Here is a 14,458-nt window from a genome sequence, read left to right as displayed (position 1 = left end):
GGTCAGTGGCGCCTGGGGTAGGCGGGAGCATTCAGGCAGCCGAATAGACGGAGCGGGGTCCTCCACCGCCGCCATCTTGAGAAGGTCGCATCGCCACATTGGTGTGGTCCCGGTAATTTCCGCCCTTCTTCGCCCGACGCGGCAATGGCGGGGAGTCCGGGGAGCAGCGCGGCCGGGCCGGGGGCACCGGGGCGGGTGCTGCGGGCTCGGAGGTGAGCGGGGAACGGGGACAGTCCCGAGCGGACGGTGGGGGCCGCGGGGGATCGGTATTCCGGCCCAGGGATGGGTGTCCCGGGACAGGGGTGGGGGTCCCGGCCCAGGGATGGGTTGCTGGACTATCTAATAAGATTATATAACGATCGTACAAGGAGAACTATGTAAAAAATCCTCCCTTGTTACCCTTCTCCCAGCCCCGCTGTGTTTTCAGGATCCTGGGGGCAGAGTTTGGGTCTGGACAAGGCTCTCGGGCACAGGGTGGGATTCTTGGGGTGCAGGACCAGGATGTGGACTCGATGCTCCCTGCGGGTCCCTTCCAGCCCAGGGAATGCTGCGATCCTGTGCCTCTGGGGGTGAAAGAAAGGGGATCGCTGGGGTTTTTGCCCACTGTGTTCACGGCCCCGCCGGCTCCGGGCGGGTTAAAGGCGCAGCTGCCCCGAGACAGCGGGACCGGCCGGGGCTGCTCGCTCCCGGTGCTGCCGCCTTGTGGGGAGAGCCCGGCACTGCAGCCCGGAACGGCGCTGGACACGGGATCGGCGTGGAACAGCAGCCCAGGGAATGCTGAGGCACCCCAGGGAATGCTGAGGCGTCCCATGGAAGGCTGAGGCGTCCCCTGCCCGGGGCACTTGGCAGCAAATCCCTGATGTTGAGCGGAAAAAGGAAAGTTCTGGGTTAGTGGGAGGAGGTTTCTGGAATGGAGTTGGGTCAGGTGCTGATCCACGCATGGAATCACGGGGTGGTTTGGCTTGGAAGAGACCACCAAGATTATTTATGCTGTTTGTTGTCTGATTCCACAGCAAAGAACGTCCAGAACTGCCACCTCACCCTCACAGACAGCAGGAATGTCTTCCATAGCTCTTGTTTTGGAATGGAAATGGCTGTTGGGAGCTCTGGCAGGACCAGGTAAGAACAGAAATGGGATCATTCCGGCTGCTGCTGGAGGTGGTTTTCTCCTTTCAGGCTGTTCTTCTGACTGATCCTTTCACAGCACTGTTCCAGGGCACAATTGAGGGTCATTCCAGGAATTTCAAACCAGATGAAAACTGGTGGGGAAAAAATGTGAACCTGATCCATTTCTGGTAATTCCAAGCTTCTCCCACAACACCGTTCCAGGGGAAAGCTGATGAAAGGGTGAAGATGCAGAGGAACAAGTGCTGTAAACCCCCCAGGCTCTCTGACAGAGCAGACCTTGCCGTACTCCCAGCAGATCTCTTGGAGAAACTGTGGGATCACAGGGTTTTCCAGGAAAGCAAAAGGAGGGCAGAGATGAGGGAATAGGCTTCCAGTTAAGAATGGTTTGGTGGGTGTAGGAATGATTCTTGTATGTGTGATGCTTCCCTTTTTATTCCTGAATAATTAAAAAATTCTTGCTTTAATAAACCATTTAAATTTAGGAATTTAAATTTGAGAGGGAACAGTGCAAAAATAATACCGGGGGAGGTCATGGAATGATGGAATGGTTTGGGTTGAAAGCCCCATCTCTGAGCCTGTTCTGGGCAAGCTCGTGCCCATCGGCCACTCGGTGCAGGTGGACATGGAAGTCATGGAGGCGTTCAGGGAACGCTGATTGTTTTTCCCTGCCTCTGGCAGTCAGGTCATTACAAAGACTAATTGACCTCTTCCAGTGGGGAGACATTTGAACAAGAGGTGCCAAAAAGAATTGGAGCTTCTGCACGATGAAATCTGCAAGAATCCAACTTAAAATCCCCCCTGGATGGTCACCGGTGCGATTCCCACGGACTGGTCACCTTGGCCAGGAGTGTCCAATCCTGCTGTCAATGCACTGGACCAGGATGTCATTTTCATTTCATGTAAAGACCCTCTGGGTGCCCCCCAGTCACTGGAAGGACCGGACTGGGCTCCCAGGGCAGTAATTCCAGGTGTTCTCTTCATGGGAATAGCACAGGGGCCTTCCCCTTGCCCAGAGGAGCAGCCAGTGCCTCCCTCAGTCCACAAATCCCCAGGACAGAACACAGAGAAAGTAACAGGAATATGGAAATCCCCCACAGTGGGAGATTCTGGTGCTCTGGATTAAATTTTGGATTTATAATGTTAAAGGGAGGGGGGTGTGGAGGGGTTTTTCTCCCTCTCCTGTTCATTATTGTTACCACTGCTCTTGTTGCTCTCACTGTTATTATGTGTTGTCATTAATCTCAAATGATTGTATTTGTCTTGGTTTCCATTCTTAAACTGTTCTGAGCTGGAATTTTGTCTCTGGTCTCTTCCCCATCCCACGGGGGGTGAGGGAGCAGCTGCTGGTGCCCAGCTGGGGTCCAGCTGTGGCCCCGGGCACTTCTGGGGGCTCCGAACCCGAGGGACAGGAGCGGTTTTGGGCTCACAAAAAGAGACCCAGTGCTGCGTTTCGGGGGCTCAAAAGCAGGCGCAGAGCTTAAAAGCAGAGACTAAATCCTGCATTGTGGAGTCCTATTACCGCAGGCCGAGGCCCTAGGGTATATCACTGTGTCCCGCAGCCGCAGGGAGGAGGAGGAGGAGAGAAGATCCAGCAGGCAGGAATTGTGCAGCAAGATTCATTTCTTTAATTATTTTACAAACTCTATTATAGACTTTTTTCTTCATAGTCTAATTGGACAAACGATCAGCCTCCCCTTGGGGGTGATTGGCTAAAATCCTAAAACATCCACTCTCAAAATATTTTTCTACTGTACCATTATCAAGACTTTTCAAGGTTGCAGGTGGTGGTTTGGTTGTTTACATTCCCTGCCACCTCTTCTGTGAGAGAGAGAAGTCTCTCACAGACTTAGAAAATAGCAAGAGAACCCTTGCTAACAGCATTTCTCTATCTAAAGAGTCCTGAGAGCAGGCTGGTATGGCCAGAGCTGGGACTCAGAAACAGTGACTAAATCCTGTTTTCAGGGCTTGAGGAAGAGAATGAGTCCTGTGTGTTTGGGCTCACAAAGAGAAACTGAAGTGCTGCGTTTTGCTGGACCTGAATTAAAGCCTAAATGCCGTGTTTTGATGCTCAAAGCGGGCTCTTCGGGCCAGGGCGAGTCTGTGTCTCTGAGCTCCGAGTCCTGCCTTAGGCACAGCCCGAAGCCGGGCTCCCCGGCCTCACGCAGAGCTCGGGAGCAGCGACTCAGCGCCGCGTCCGGGGCTGGCGGCAGAGCCCGGGGCCGCGTCGTGGGGCCCAAGGCGGGCTCCGGGAGGGGCTCAGGGCTGAGCGGAGCCCGGCCCGGCGCGTCGGGCCCGGCTCGGGATCCCGGGGCTGCCCGGGCGCTGGCACAGCCCCGGCTCCCCGCGGAGAGCCGGCCGGAGCAGGAGCGGCAGCGCCGGGCTCGGCCCCAGCGCCCGTCCCGGAGCGGCTCCTCCCGGTCCCGATGCCAGCCCCAATCCCGCCGGGGAAGAGGCGGCGCCGCCCGGGACCCGCAGCGGCCGCCGGCAGGACCCGGAGCCCCGGTCCCGGGAGCGGCCCCGGTGCGCGGGGCGGGCCCGGCCCGGGAGAGAGGGGCGGGGCCCCGAGCGATGGAGCCGCCCCCGTGCCGGGCAGGGCGGGCCCCGGGGCCGGGCGGGGCCGGGGCTCTGGGGCGGTCCCGGGCGGGGCCGGGGGCGCGGCTTCAGGGGCGGCCCCTAATCCGGCTCAGGTGCGCGGGGCGGGGTCCGCACAGGTGCGCGGGGCCCCAGCGCGGCTGCGCGGGGCGGGGCCGAGGGGATTTAAGGCCCGGAAATCGCCCCCGCCGCCATTTGCGCGCTCAGAAGTCGGTGAGGCTGCCGCCGGGCCGGGCTCCCCCTCTTTCCTCCCCCTCTTTCTCCTGCCCCTATCCTCCTCCTTCTTCCCCCGCTTATCACCTCTTTCCTACCCCCCCAGTTCTTTCTCTCCCCCACACCCTCCCTTTCCCTCCCAGCCCCCCTCCTGCCCTCTCCCCAGCGCCCCCCACCCTCTCTCCCTGCTCCCCTGCGCATCCCCGACCCCCCCAGCCCTCCTTTGTCCCCCAGCCCTCCTTTCTCCCCTCTCCGTACCCCGCTCCCCAACCCGACTCCCCTCTCTTCCCCTTCTCCCCCTCCTCTGACCATCATCCCTCGCCCTCACCCGGCCTTTCCCTTCCCCCCTCGTTCTCCCCAACGCACCCCGACTCCTCTCCCTACCCTATCTCATTCCTTCCACCTCCCCGTGTTCCTCTTCCCGCTTTCCCCCTCTGCACCTTGACCCCCCCCCCCACCTGTGCTCCGTCCTCGTCCTCCCCCCCCTCCTTTCCTGTCCCCCCACCCCGCCTCTCCCTGCACACCCCGAACCCCCCACCTGCCCTCCTTCTTTGACCCCCTCTGCTCCCTTATTCCCGTCCTCTGTCCCGTCTTTCTCCCGCAGCCGCGGGGCTCGGGGCGCCGGAGAATAAAGCCCAGAGGGCCGGAGCCCGGCGCCCCTGCCCTCGCTGGAGCCCCACACGGGGCCGGACCCGCTCGGCGGGTCCCCTGTGCAAACAAGAACACCGCCGGGGCTCCGGCTTTCCACACACACACTGGGGATCCCCTCCTCAGGAGGGGGTCCCGGGAGGGGGGGGTGGGTTTCAGGGAGGGTGGTGGGTTGGGGTGGGCCCCCTCCGGAGGAGGGGGTCCCGGGGGGGGTGGGTGGGTTTCGGGGAGGGTGGTGGGTTGGGGTGGGCCCCCTCCGGAGGAGGGGGTCCCGAGGGGGGGGTGGGGGGGGTGGGCCCCCTCCGGAGGAGGGGGGTCCCGGGAGGGGGTCAGGGTGGGCCCCCTCCGGAGGAGGGGGTCCGGGGGAGGGGGGTGGGGCGGAGGGGGGACTTTCCCCCCCCTCCAGTCCCCGCCCCCTCTCCCGGACCCCCTCCTCCGGACGGGGCTCCCCCAGGCCCCCTCCCCGGGGCCCCCTCCTCCGGACGGGGCCCTGGGGGGGGGAGGGAGGGGGGCGGGTGGGGGTGGGGGGGAAGCAGAGGGGGTCATGTCACTCTGCAGCATGAACAGACATAGAGACCACAGGCCAAACCAACAGCCCCTCCCGTCGAGCCCCCCCACCCCACCCGCCCCCCCCCTCCCTCCCCCCCGGGGCCCCGGTCCGGAGGAGGGGGTCCCGGGGAGGGGGGCCGGGGGGAGCCCCGTCCGGAGGAGGGGGTCCGGGAGAGGGGGGCGGGGACTGGAGGGGGGGAAAGTCCCCCCTCCGCCCCACCCCCCTCCCCCGGACCCCCTCCTCCGGAGGGGGCCCACCCCCCCCACCCCCCCCTCGGGACCCCCTCCTCCGGAGGGGGCCCACCCCAACCCACCACCCTCCCCGAAACCCACCCACCCCTCCCGGGACCCCCTCCTCTGGAGGGGGCCCACCCCAACCCACCACCCTCCCTGAAACCCACCCACCCCCCCCCCCCGGGACCCCCTCCTCCGGTGGAGGGGGCCCACCCTACCCCAACACACCCCCCTCCCTGAAACCCACCCCCCCGCCCCGGGACCCCCTCCTGAAGAGGGGATCCCCAGTGTGTGTGTGGAAAGCCGGAGCCCCGGCGGTGTTCTTGTTTGCACAGGGGACCCGCCGAGCGGGTCCGGCCCCGTGTGGGGCTCCAGCGAGGGCAGGGGCGCCGGGCTCCGGCCCTCTGGGCTTTATTCTCCGGCGCCCCGAGCCCCGCGGCTGCGGGAGAAAGACGGGACAGAGGACGGGAATAAGGGAGCAGAGGGGGTCAAAGAAGGAGGGCAGGTGGGGGGTTCAGGGTGTGCAGGGAGAGGCGGGGTGGGGGGACAGGAAAGGAGGGGGGGGGAGGACGAGGACGGAGCACAGGTGGGGGGGGGGTCAAGGTGCAGAGGGGGAAAGCGGGAAGAGGAACACGGGGAGGTGGAAGGAAAGGTGGGAGACAGAGGGGGAGGATTGAGGGCAGGTGGGGGAAATTGGGAGGGGAAGGGGAGCAGGGTGAGGGGGCAGGGGGGACGCGGGATGGGGGGGGGGAGGAACGGTGGAGGAGGGGGGGGGGGGATGGAGGGGTAGGGCAGGGTTGAGGCGTGTAGGGGGAAAGGGAGGGGGGATGGGGGAGACCGGGCCGGGGGGGAGGGAGGGGAGGGCTAGGGGGGAGAGGGGGGGGGGGGGTTGGGGGGGGGGGGGGTGTAGGGGGTGGGGGAGGGGAGGCAGAGGGGGAAGAACAGAGAGGGTTAGAAGAAGAGAAGCAAACACAAATATAAAGAAAAAGAAATACAGAGACACAGAGATATACAGAGATACAGAACCCGGTCCGGCCGCAACCTCTCCCACCGAGCACCGAGCGCGCAAATGGCGGCGGGGCCGATTCCCGAGGCTTAAATCCTCTCGGCCCCGCCCCGCGCAGCCGCTCTGGGGCCCCGCGCACCTGTGCGGACCCCGCCCTTCACACCTGTGCCGGCCCCGCCCCGCCCCGCCCGCGCCTGTAAATGCCGGCGGATCCGCGCCCGCTCCGCTTTGTGCGCTGGATGCTCATTCTGCTCGTCCCGGGCTGCGGCGGGACCGTCGTTCGGAGCGCTGTGCGGAGCCCGGCCCCGGGGGCTGCTCCCGGCGCTGCGCCGAGCCCGAGGCGCTGAGGTGGGACCGGGAACGGGGTCCGGGGATTCGGGTCCGAGTCCTGTCGGTGTCTGCTGGGGGTCCCGGGCCGAGCCGCTTGTCCCTCGGCGGGCGGGGTGTGGCTCCCGGGCTCGGAGAACTGAGGTGGGATTGGGGATGGCATTAGGGATCGGGATCGCCGCGGCTGGTTAAAAGCCGCTCCGGGATTGGCGCTGGGGCCGAGCCCGGCGCTGCCGCTCCGGCTGCGGCCAGCGCGGGGCTGCGGTCCCGCCGGAGCTCCGGCTACGGTCCCGCCGCGGCCGCGGGGAGCCGGGGCCGTGCCGGGCGGGCGGCGCTTCCCCGGAGCAGGCGCTGGATCGCGCCTGGAAGCGGGCGGGGCACGGGGACCGCCCGTGCTGGCCCCGGCACCCCCAGAGGCCGCCGCTCCCGCAGCGCCGCCCGCCCCGTGGGGCGGAACCGGAGCGGTGGCGCTCCCGGCCCGGGCCCGCCCGCAGCCCCCGCGGGGACGCGCAGCTCCCCCAGCCCCGGCGCTGCCGAGGCCGCCGCACCCCCTGCGCAGAGCAGCGCCCGCCTCCCCCCGCCCCGGGGCCGCTCCCCCGGGGGCCTCCCGCCCAGCGAGCGCGGCTGCAGCGCCGCGGCCGGGAGGAGCCGCTCCCCCGGGCCGGGCGCTGGCGCCGAGTCCGCTGCTGCCGCTCCTGCTCTGACTGCGCCCGCTCTGGGGCCGGGGCTCGGGCCGCTCAGCTGGTACCTGATGCTCTCCTTCCCCCCCCCCCCCCCCCCCACTTTCTCTGCGCCTTGCACTCTCCAGTGCAAAAACCTCTGGCTTTGAAAGTCCAGTGGAAACTGTTTCTTCTTTATTTCCAGAGCACAGCATCTCCTGAGTGGGAATGGATACACAAGGAGCACCAAGTCGAACCCTTATGTGAATGCCTCATCTGGGCCTTGAACCCACACCTGGCCATTCTCAGCACCCTGCTCCAACCAAGCCAATCTCAGCTCCTGCCAATGTCCTGCCTGGCATGGCAATGCCAAGTGCCAGCAAGGTAATTCCTTTGCAAATACAGCTCCTTCTTTTATGCTAATGCTGCTTTACACCCCAGCCCCTGCCATGGCCACAGGGCAGAGCTCCATGGCCAGCACCTGATCATGGAACACCACAGGTGATCGCTTGGGGGACAGCACAAAACTCTTCCCATAGCCCTGATTTCCTGCCCTTTCCAGGATTTCCCCAACAGCTGTCAAGGTGCTCATTCCATGTCCCTTTCCAGGGAGAAAGAAGCAAGGCAAGTCCTGAGGGTTCACTTGCTCCATGGCCAAAGTTCTGGAGAGTGTCAGAGCTGCTCCTGCCTGCAGAGGGGCATTTCCCGCAGGTGAGTGTTCACAGGCCAAAATCACAGTGGCGGCTGAGGCAGCTTTTGTGGCCCAGAGCTGCACAGAGCTCTCAGTGACTCCTGCTCATTGCCAGGAGTGTTCCTTGGTGCTCCTTCTGTGTGTCCCAGCTGGCAGGGAACGGGGGGGAGGGAGAAGGCCAGCAGCCCCAGGAAGGGAACCAGCAGCTCTTGTGCTTTGGATTTGCAGAGAGGAGCTGTGCCTGCAGTGTCCTGCCTGTGGCACACAGCATGCCAAACACACATCCCGGGAACGGGCACTGGGCTGCCTGGGCAGCGCTGGGATGGACATGGATAAAGGGCGGCCCCTCGGCCAGGGGCTGCTCTGAACAGGCACCCGGAGATGCTTCGGCCCCAACAGACCCCACTGACGCCCCAAAAATACCCCAAGGAACAGCTGGCACCGGGGAATGTTGGCACGGGCTGTTTGCAGAGGGGCTCAGACAGCAATTCCCGCTGCCGACCTCCCACACACCTGCCAGCTATGTCCCAGCCACCCAAAATGCCTTCCCTTCCAGCCTGAGGACATCATCCCTCAGCAGCGTTAAAGCCAAGGCAAGCTTCCCCCACAGCAATGAAATGCCAAGCAATGCCCTCAGAGATGCCTTCAAATGAAAGGTCAGAGGCAGAGAAATCTCTTTGGATTGAGTTGGCAGTTTTTGGGGAACCAGCTGGAACTGCACAACTGATGGAAAGCTTTCACAGGTGGCTCACACTGCAGGTGCCCTGAAGGCAGGGATGTGCATCCCTTTCCTGAGGGAAAAGAACTTCCAGAGGCTCTGCAATGAAATAGCTCCTGCAGGGAGAGAACTCCTCCCATGGGCACAGGGGCTGCCTCAGCACGGGCTGGGAGCGCGTCCGGCCAGCGCCTTCTCCTGCTTCCAAATATCACCTGGAGCCCGAGCTCGGGGGGTGCAGGCAGCTGAATTCCAGGGAACTCTGTCAGGTGCCCCAGGGACATGGTGGGGGGGGCTGGGGGATGAGGGTTACAAACAGCAAATTCTATGGAACATGAAGCTGTCCTTGCCCTGACCCTGCTGAGCTTCCCTGGAAGCTCTGCTGCTTCCTGACACCTGCTGTTAAATAGGCAGCTCTGCATGGGAATATCCATGCTCCAGGAGGCACTAGGAGGCTATTCCAGTGGCAATTCAGGGCTTTGGGTAGAATTCATGTGAACTAGCAAAGCCTAACCCCAAATCTGGGCACCACACAGGGAACAATCTTTCTGCTGCCCTGGCAGCCAAAGCCCCTGGGCTGGGAAATGTCAGCAGGCAAATGGATAGAATGATTTAAATCCCAGCATCCCCCAAAGGGACAATCCACTCACCTCCCTTTGCTCCCAAAGTGTCCACTCTGTTCCCCACAGGTGCCCTGGGGATGCCAGGGAGGTCCCTTTGCCCACAGTGCCTTTCTCCTGCCCCTCTCCAGCCTGAGGCCTCTTCTCCCTTCCCTGCCAGCTGCTGCCAAGGAAGGAGGACACAGTGAGTCCTGAGTTCACCTCCAAATAGTCCTTCCCTCACCTTGAGATGACCTGAGACTTTACCCCCAAAATGTCCCCATCTGTCTCCTTCTGAGTTCCTCATTTTTTACAAGGAAGCATTCTTTCTCTGCTCTGGAGATTACCACAAGATTTGCCCCCAAAACTTTCCCCACCTGTCCACTACCTCTTTCCTCATTTCCACCTCAATATTCTCATTCTTTACCCTACAGACACTTTCAATTTTTACCCCTCAGAACTTCCCTACCTGGCCATAAAACCTCAGTTTACCCCATCAAGTGCATTCTCTCTGCTACAGATCACCTCAGATTCTACCCCCGACATTTTCTGTACCTCTCCACCACGGAGTACTTCATTTTTACTTCAAAATACTCCTTTTCTACCATGGAGATTCCCTCAAGTTTTACCCCCCAGATTTACCCACCTGTCCACAGCAATTCCCTCAGTTTACCTCAGGATGCTCCTGCTCTCTCCTAGAGATGACCTCACATTTTACCCCCTCAATTTTCCCTACCTGCCCAATTCTGATCACCTCCTTTTTACCTCAAAATAGGAGTTCTTTCTTCTACAGATTAACTAGGATTTTATGACCAAAATGTCTATTTTGTCCCCTGTATACTGACCAGATTGTAAAACCAAAACCACGCAAGTTCTGTCTGTCTTATCCCCAAAATGTTCATTCTGTCCCCTACAAATTAGGTCCGATTTTTTCTCAAAAACACTTACTGTTCCTCCATAATTACCTCAGGGTTTGCCCCCCAAATTCTACCTCCTCTTGACTACTGGTCACCTCATTGCTTCCTCAATATGTTCATTCTCTGCCCTACAGATCTTCCCACGTTTTACACCCCAAATTTCCTTGCCTAGCCCCAGTGACTGCCTCAGTTTATGTCAGTGTGTCATACTCTCCCTAGAGATTACCTCAAGTTTGACCCCCAAAATTTTCCTTAACTGTCCACAACTTATTACCTCATTTTTACCTCAAAATATTCATTCTCAACCTCTAGATTATTTCAAGTTTTACCCCCCCAAAATTCCCCTACCTGTCCACTACTGATTCCCTCTTCTTCCTTCAATATTTATTTACTTTCTACCACATAGCTTCTATCAAGATTTACCACCAAAGTTTTCCATCTGTCTACTACTGATGACCTCATTTTTACCTCAACATGTTCTTTCTACAGCTTATTTAATGTTCTTTTTACACAAGTTTCCCTACTTGCCCACAACTGATTCCCTCATGTTACCTCAGTGTGTTCATGCTCTCCCCTAGAGATTAGCTCAGATTTTCCCCACATGCTCAGTACTCATCACCTCATTTTTCCCTCCAAGTGATCATTCTCTGCTCTTGAGATTTTGTCACGCTTTGCCTCCAAAATTTTCCTTATTTGTCTACTCCTCTATGCCTATGCCAAAATATTCATTCTGTCCCCTACAGGTTACATCAAGTTTTACCCCCCAAATTTTCCTTCCTCTACAATATTAACTCTTTTCTGCCCCAAAAATGTGCATTCTCTCTCCTAAACATCACCTCAGCTTTTCCCTCAAAAATGCCACCTCGCTCCCCTCGACATCCCCTCCCATTTTCCTACACAAACAATTCTTGTGTCCCCTCTCAGTCACCCCAGGTTTTCCCAGTGAGGAGCTGCAAGGAATTCAGGCAGGGCCAATGACACCAGGGAACAGCTGTAAATTCAGAGGCAGAGAGAGAAGATCTACCAGGAAAGGGGAAAGGTTCAGAAGACATTTCTGCAATTAATTAATTAATAATTATTTCCAGTTCCCCACTGAGAAGAACACAACCTCACAGCTGTTAAGGCCTGACGGTTCCCTGCAGGGAGAGCTCAGCACACGTGCCCAGAGGCAATCCCAGCATCTGAAAGAAAGAAAGAAAGAAGCAGCAAAAGGTGATTGCTTCTCTTTCCAAGTTATTTCAAGTGCTCACACCCAAACCAACCTTTGCTCTTGATTCTGGCCGGGTGCATGGTGAGCGGTGGGCACAGGTCATGTCATCCATGCTGATGTGAGTGATGCTTTCTGGGGGAAATCAGCTGATTTCCAAAGTTCCCTTCCTGCCCCGTGCCTGATGTGCACAGGAGAAAACCCCTTCCCTGAAGGGACTTGTGCTCCCTCTAATCCCATTTGCCCAGTCTGTTCCATGGGGATATTGCCAGCCTGGGGCAGCAGAGGCACCCGCAGCTCTCAGCACTCTCTGCTCCAAGCACAGCTCTGGGCTCCTTTGCAGACTGCCTCTGCCGTGGGGTTTTCTCCAGGAGAAGCCAAGGAATTGCTCATGGAAGGGTGGAGATTAAGTTAGCCCAAAGGGAAGCAAAGAATAAGTACTCCAGGAAGAGCCCTTGGGAGCTGCTGGGCTGAGGTGGGAAGGGGACATTCCTTGCCTGCAGGGCCAATACACAACAACCTCCAACCCAAAGCACAGACTGGCAGGTGGGGTCTGACAGCACCACTCTGACAAACCTCCTTGTCATTCTTCCCTGCAGTGACTTTTGCAATCAAACTCTGAAGCTGACAAGCCCAGCAGCTCTGTCCATCCACTCTGGAAGGAAAGGATACTCCAGGGATGAGGCCCATTCCCAGCAAACGCTCCCAACACAGCCCGGAGGCACCGCTGGAGCTCGGGTGTGGAGCTGGGAAGGGCTGCCAGGAGCACGCAGCCCCCAGGTGGGGTGGCAGTGGCAGCAGCAAATTCCCCCAGGCTGATGGCACAACAGAGAGACAAAGGCCAGCAGTGTCCACGGGAGGTGCAGGGTTAATTCTGCTCCCTGCCCTGCCCCATCCCTGCAGGAAAGCTCCAGGGGGGAGAGAAACTCTCAGGGTGCCCAAAATGCAGCATCTGTCACCCTGATCCCGCTTCAACTCAGAGTGTGGGGCCAAGCTCCCCCCACAGGTAAACACTGAGCTGACCTGCTCAGGCTCAAACACAGCCCCAGTTCTCACCTCCAGCCTGCTCCTGGGGCTGCTGCCACATTCCTGACAAGGTGCCAAAGGCCCCTTTGGACAGGGCTCTCTCTGTCTCAGGTGCTGGGCACTGCAGGGACCAGGGCAGCCCCCTCTGGGGACAACTGGGGATTCATCCCACACCACGGGCAGGACCAGGGGCCCTCCAGTACAGGCTGGTGGGGCCAGAGCTCCTTGGGTTTGGCTGCTCAAACACCAAAGCTTTTGGCAAAGATGGGACAAGTTAAGTGGGTTTTCCTGTCCTGAGAGAGAGAGGAAATTGTTAAAATTAAGCATGGAAATTAAGTTCACTGTGGAAGTCAAAGGCTCCTGGCTTTCCCACTCCTGTTCTGATTGCTCACTAGAGGGCTTTATCCATAAAAAAATGAGAGGTGGCACCAAATAAAAGAACTCTTTTTCAACATTTTTCCCCTACTTTCTTTCACACATAAAAAGGATGTCCATTTTTACATAGTGCATTCTTTGCCTAATTTTAACAGAACTGTTTTCCTTCCAGGCCCCACTTGTGGGTTCTTCACTCCTTTGCCATCGGACTTTGGACAAAGGAAGAGAAGGATCGGCTCCACACGGGTGTCATCCAACGGGGAACACCCCCTGTACCAGCCCCAGCCTTCTCCAAGCACGCTGCCTCACTTTCCCCATTCTGGATGCTGGCTCCAATCCAGTCTGAGTTCTCCCCTGTTTTCCATGTCTAAGGACAGGAACTTGTCCTGGTCAGGGTGTAAGGCCTTAAACTGCACATTGATCTGGGGGGCTGTGACTGGGATTCCAGCAGGGAATTCACTGTTTTACAAATAAAAATTATTCCAGGGAGCTGCTGCTTCACCACACAGTGTCAGCAAAAGAGAGAAAACACTAAAGGTGTATCCAAAAACAAGGATGAAATGATTCCTCCTGCTTTTAGTGGGATCAGGGCTTATGCTGTCCTGGAATGACAAAGAACTTCTCCCTCAGCCCCCCAGAGAGCCCTTGAAAAGCCAAAGTGCAGCAGGGAAGGAAGGAAGGAAAGGCACCTGCTGGGGCAGCACAGGTCCAGCTGCTCATGGGGACTGGGAATGAGTGCGGAGCCAAAAGCACCTTCCCAGGCTGGAGGGGCTTGCCTAAAGCACCACCTCTGGGAAGCAAAGGGCTATGGAAGAAATGGAGTGGGAATTTACAATAATAATCATCATGTATCGGGAAAGAGCAACAACAGAAGCAACAATCATTCCAAGGGAGCAGGAGGGATGCTGAGCTTGAAACGAGGTTTGAGTGAGGCAGCAGCTCCTGGGAGTTCTAACCCACAGCTCCAGCTCTGCGATTCCAGGAGCACTGCAAGCTCCTACTGCCCCGTCCCCGGCTTTGCCTCCTGCCAGTACTCGGCCCCTCGGGCACGGCTGGGTGCGAGTGCTCCAGTGCTGCTGCCCCGAGGGAGTGGGAAAATGGCCATTAAGCCTCTTCCCACTGGACTGGCTCCGAGCTCTGGCTGGGGAAAACATTTGGCACCCCTGGCATTTCAATGAAATCAGTTTCCATCACTTTGAAGAGGCACTGAATAAACCCAGGGCACATAAGTAAACCTCTCCCCATAAGGACAGCCCCAGGGAATACACAATTATTCCTATGCCTGGCCAAACAAACCAGCAGCCAGGTTTTGGGAAGAGACTCCAGACTCTTATCTCCTTCCCTGGCTGTAAAACACTTGCAGAGGCTTTGGAGTTCATACAAGCTTGTCAGGATTTGGATACTTCATGTAAATTCCATTCAGATACTGGAATGGAAGTGTCCTAAAGGCACCTCCACTCAGACTTTAATTTTAAGCCCTCTACCACCAAAGAATTTAGATGTTCTTTTCTTAGGAACACCCCACCTCTGCTTCTTTAGGTGTCTCCACGTGGGACATAAATTAAATGTGGA

The 14,458-nt window shown here is 58.8% G+C and overlaps 1 long non-coding RNA gene across 1 annotated transcript; it reads left to right on the top strand.

Annotated features, from left to right (window-relative positions):
* The first annotated feature begins 7,489 nt into the window (after positions 1 to 7,489).
* On the top strand, positions 7,490 to 12,789 carry LOC138110981 (uncharacterized). The gene is made up of 2 exons (XR_011151190.1): positions 7,490 to 11,490; positions 12,085 to 12,789. It is a non-coding gene; the product is annotated as an uncharacterized lncRNA (long non-coding RNA).
* The last annotated feature ends 1,669 nt before the right edge of the window (positions 12,790 to 14,458 follow it).

Source organism: Aphelocoma coerulescens, chromosome 5 (assembly GCF_041296385.1).
Source record: "Aphelocoma coerulescens isolate FSJ_1873_10779 chromosome 5, UR_Acoe_1.0, whole genome shotgun sequence".
NCBI classification, from domain to species: Eukaryota; Metazoa; Chordata; class Aves; order Passeriformes; family Corvidae; genus Aphelocoma; species Aphelocoma coerulescens.
Note: the sequence above shows the minus strand (reverse complement) of the source record. Positions and strands in the feature narration are given on the sequence as shown.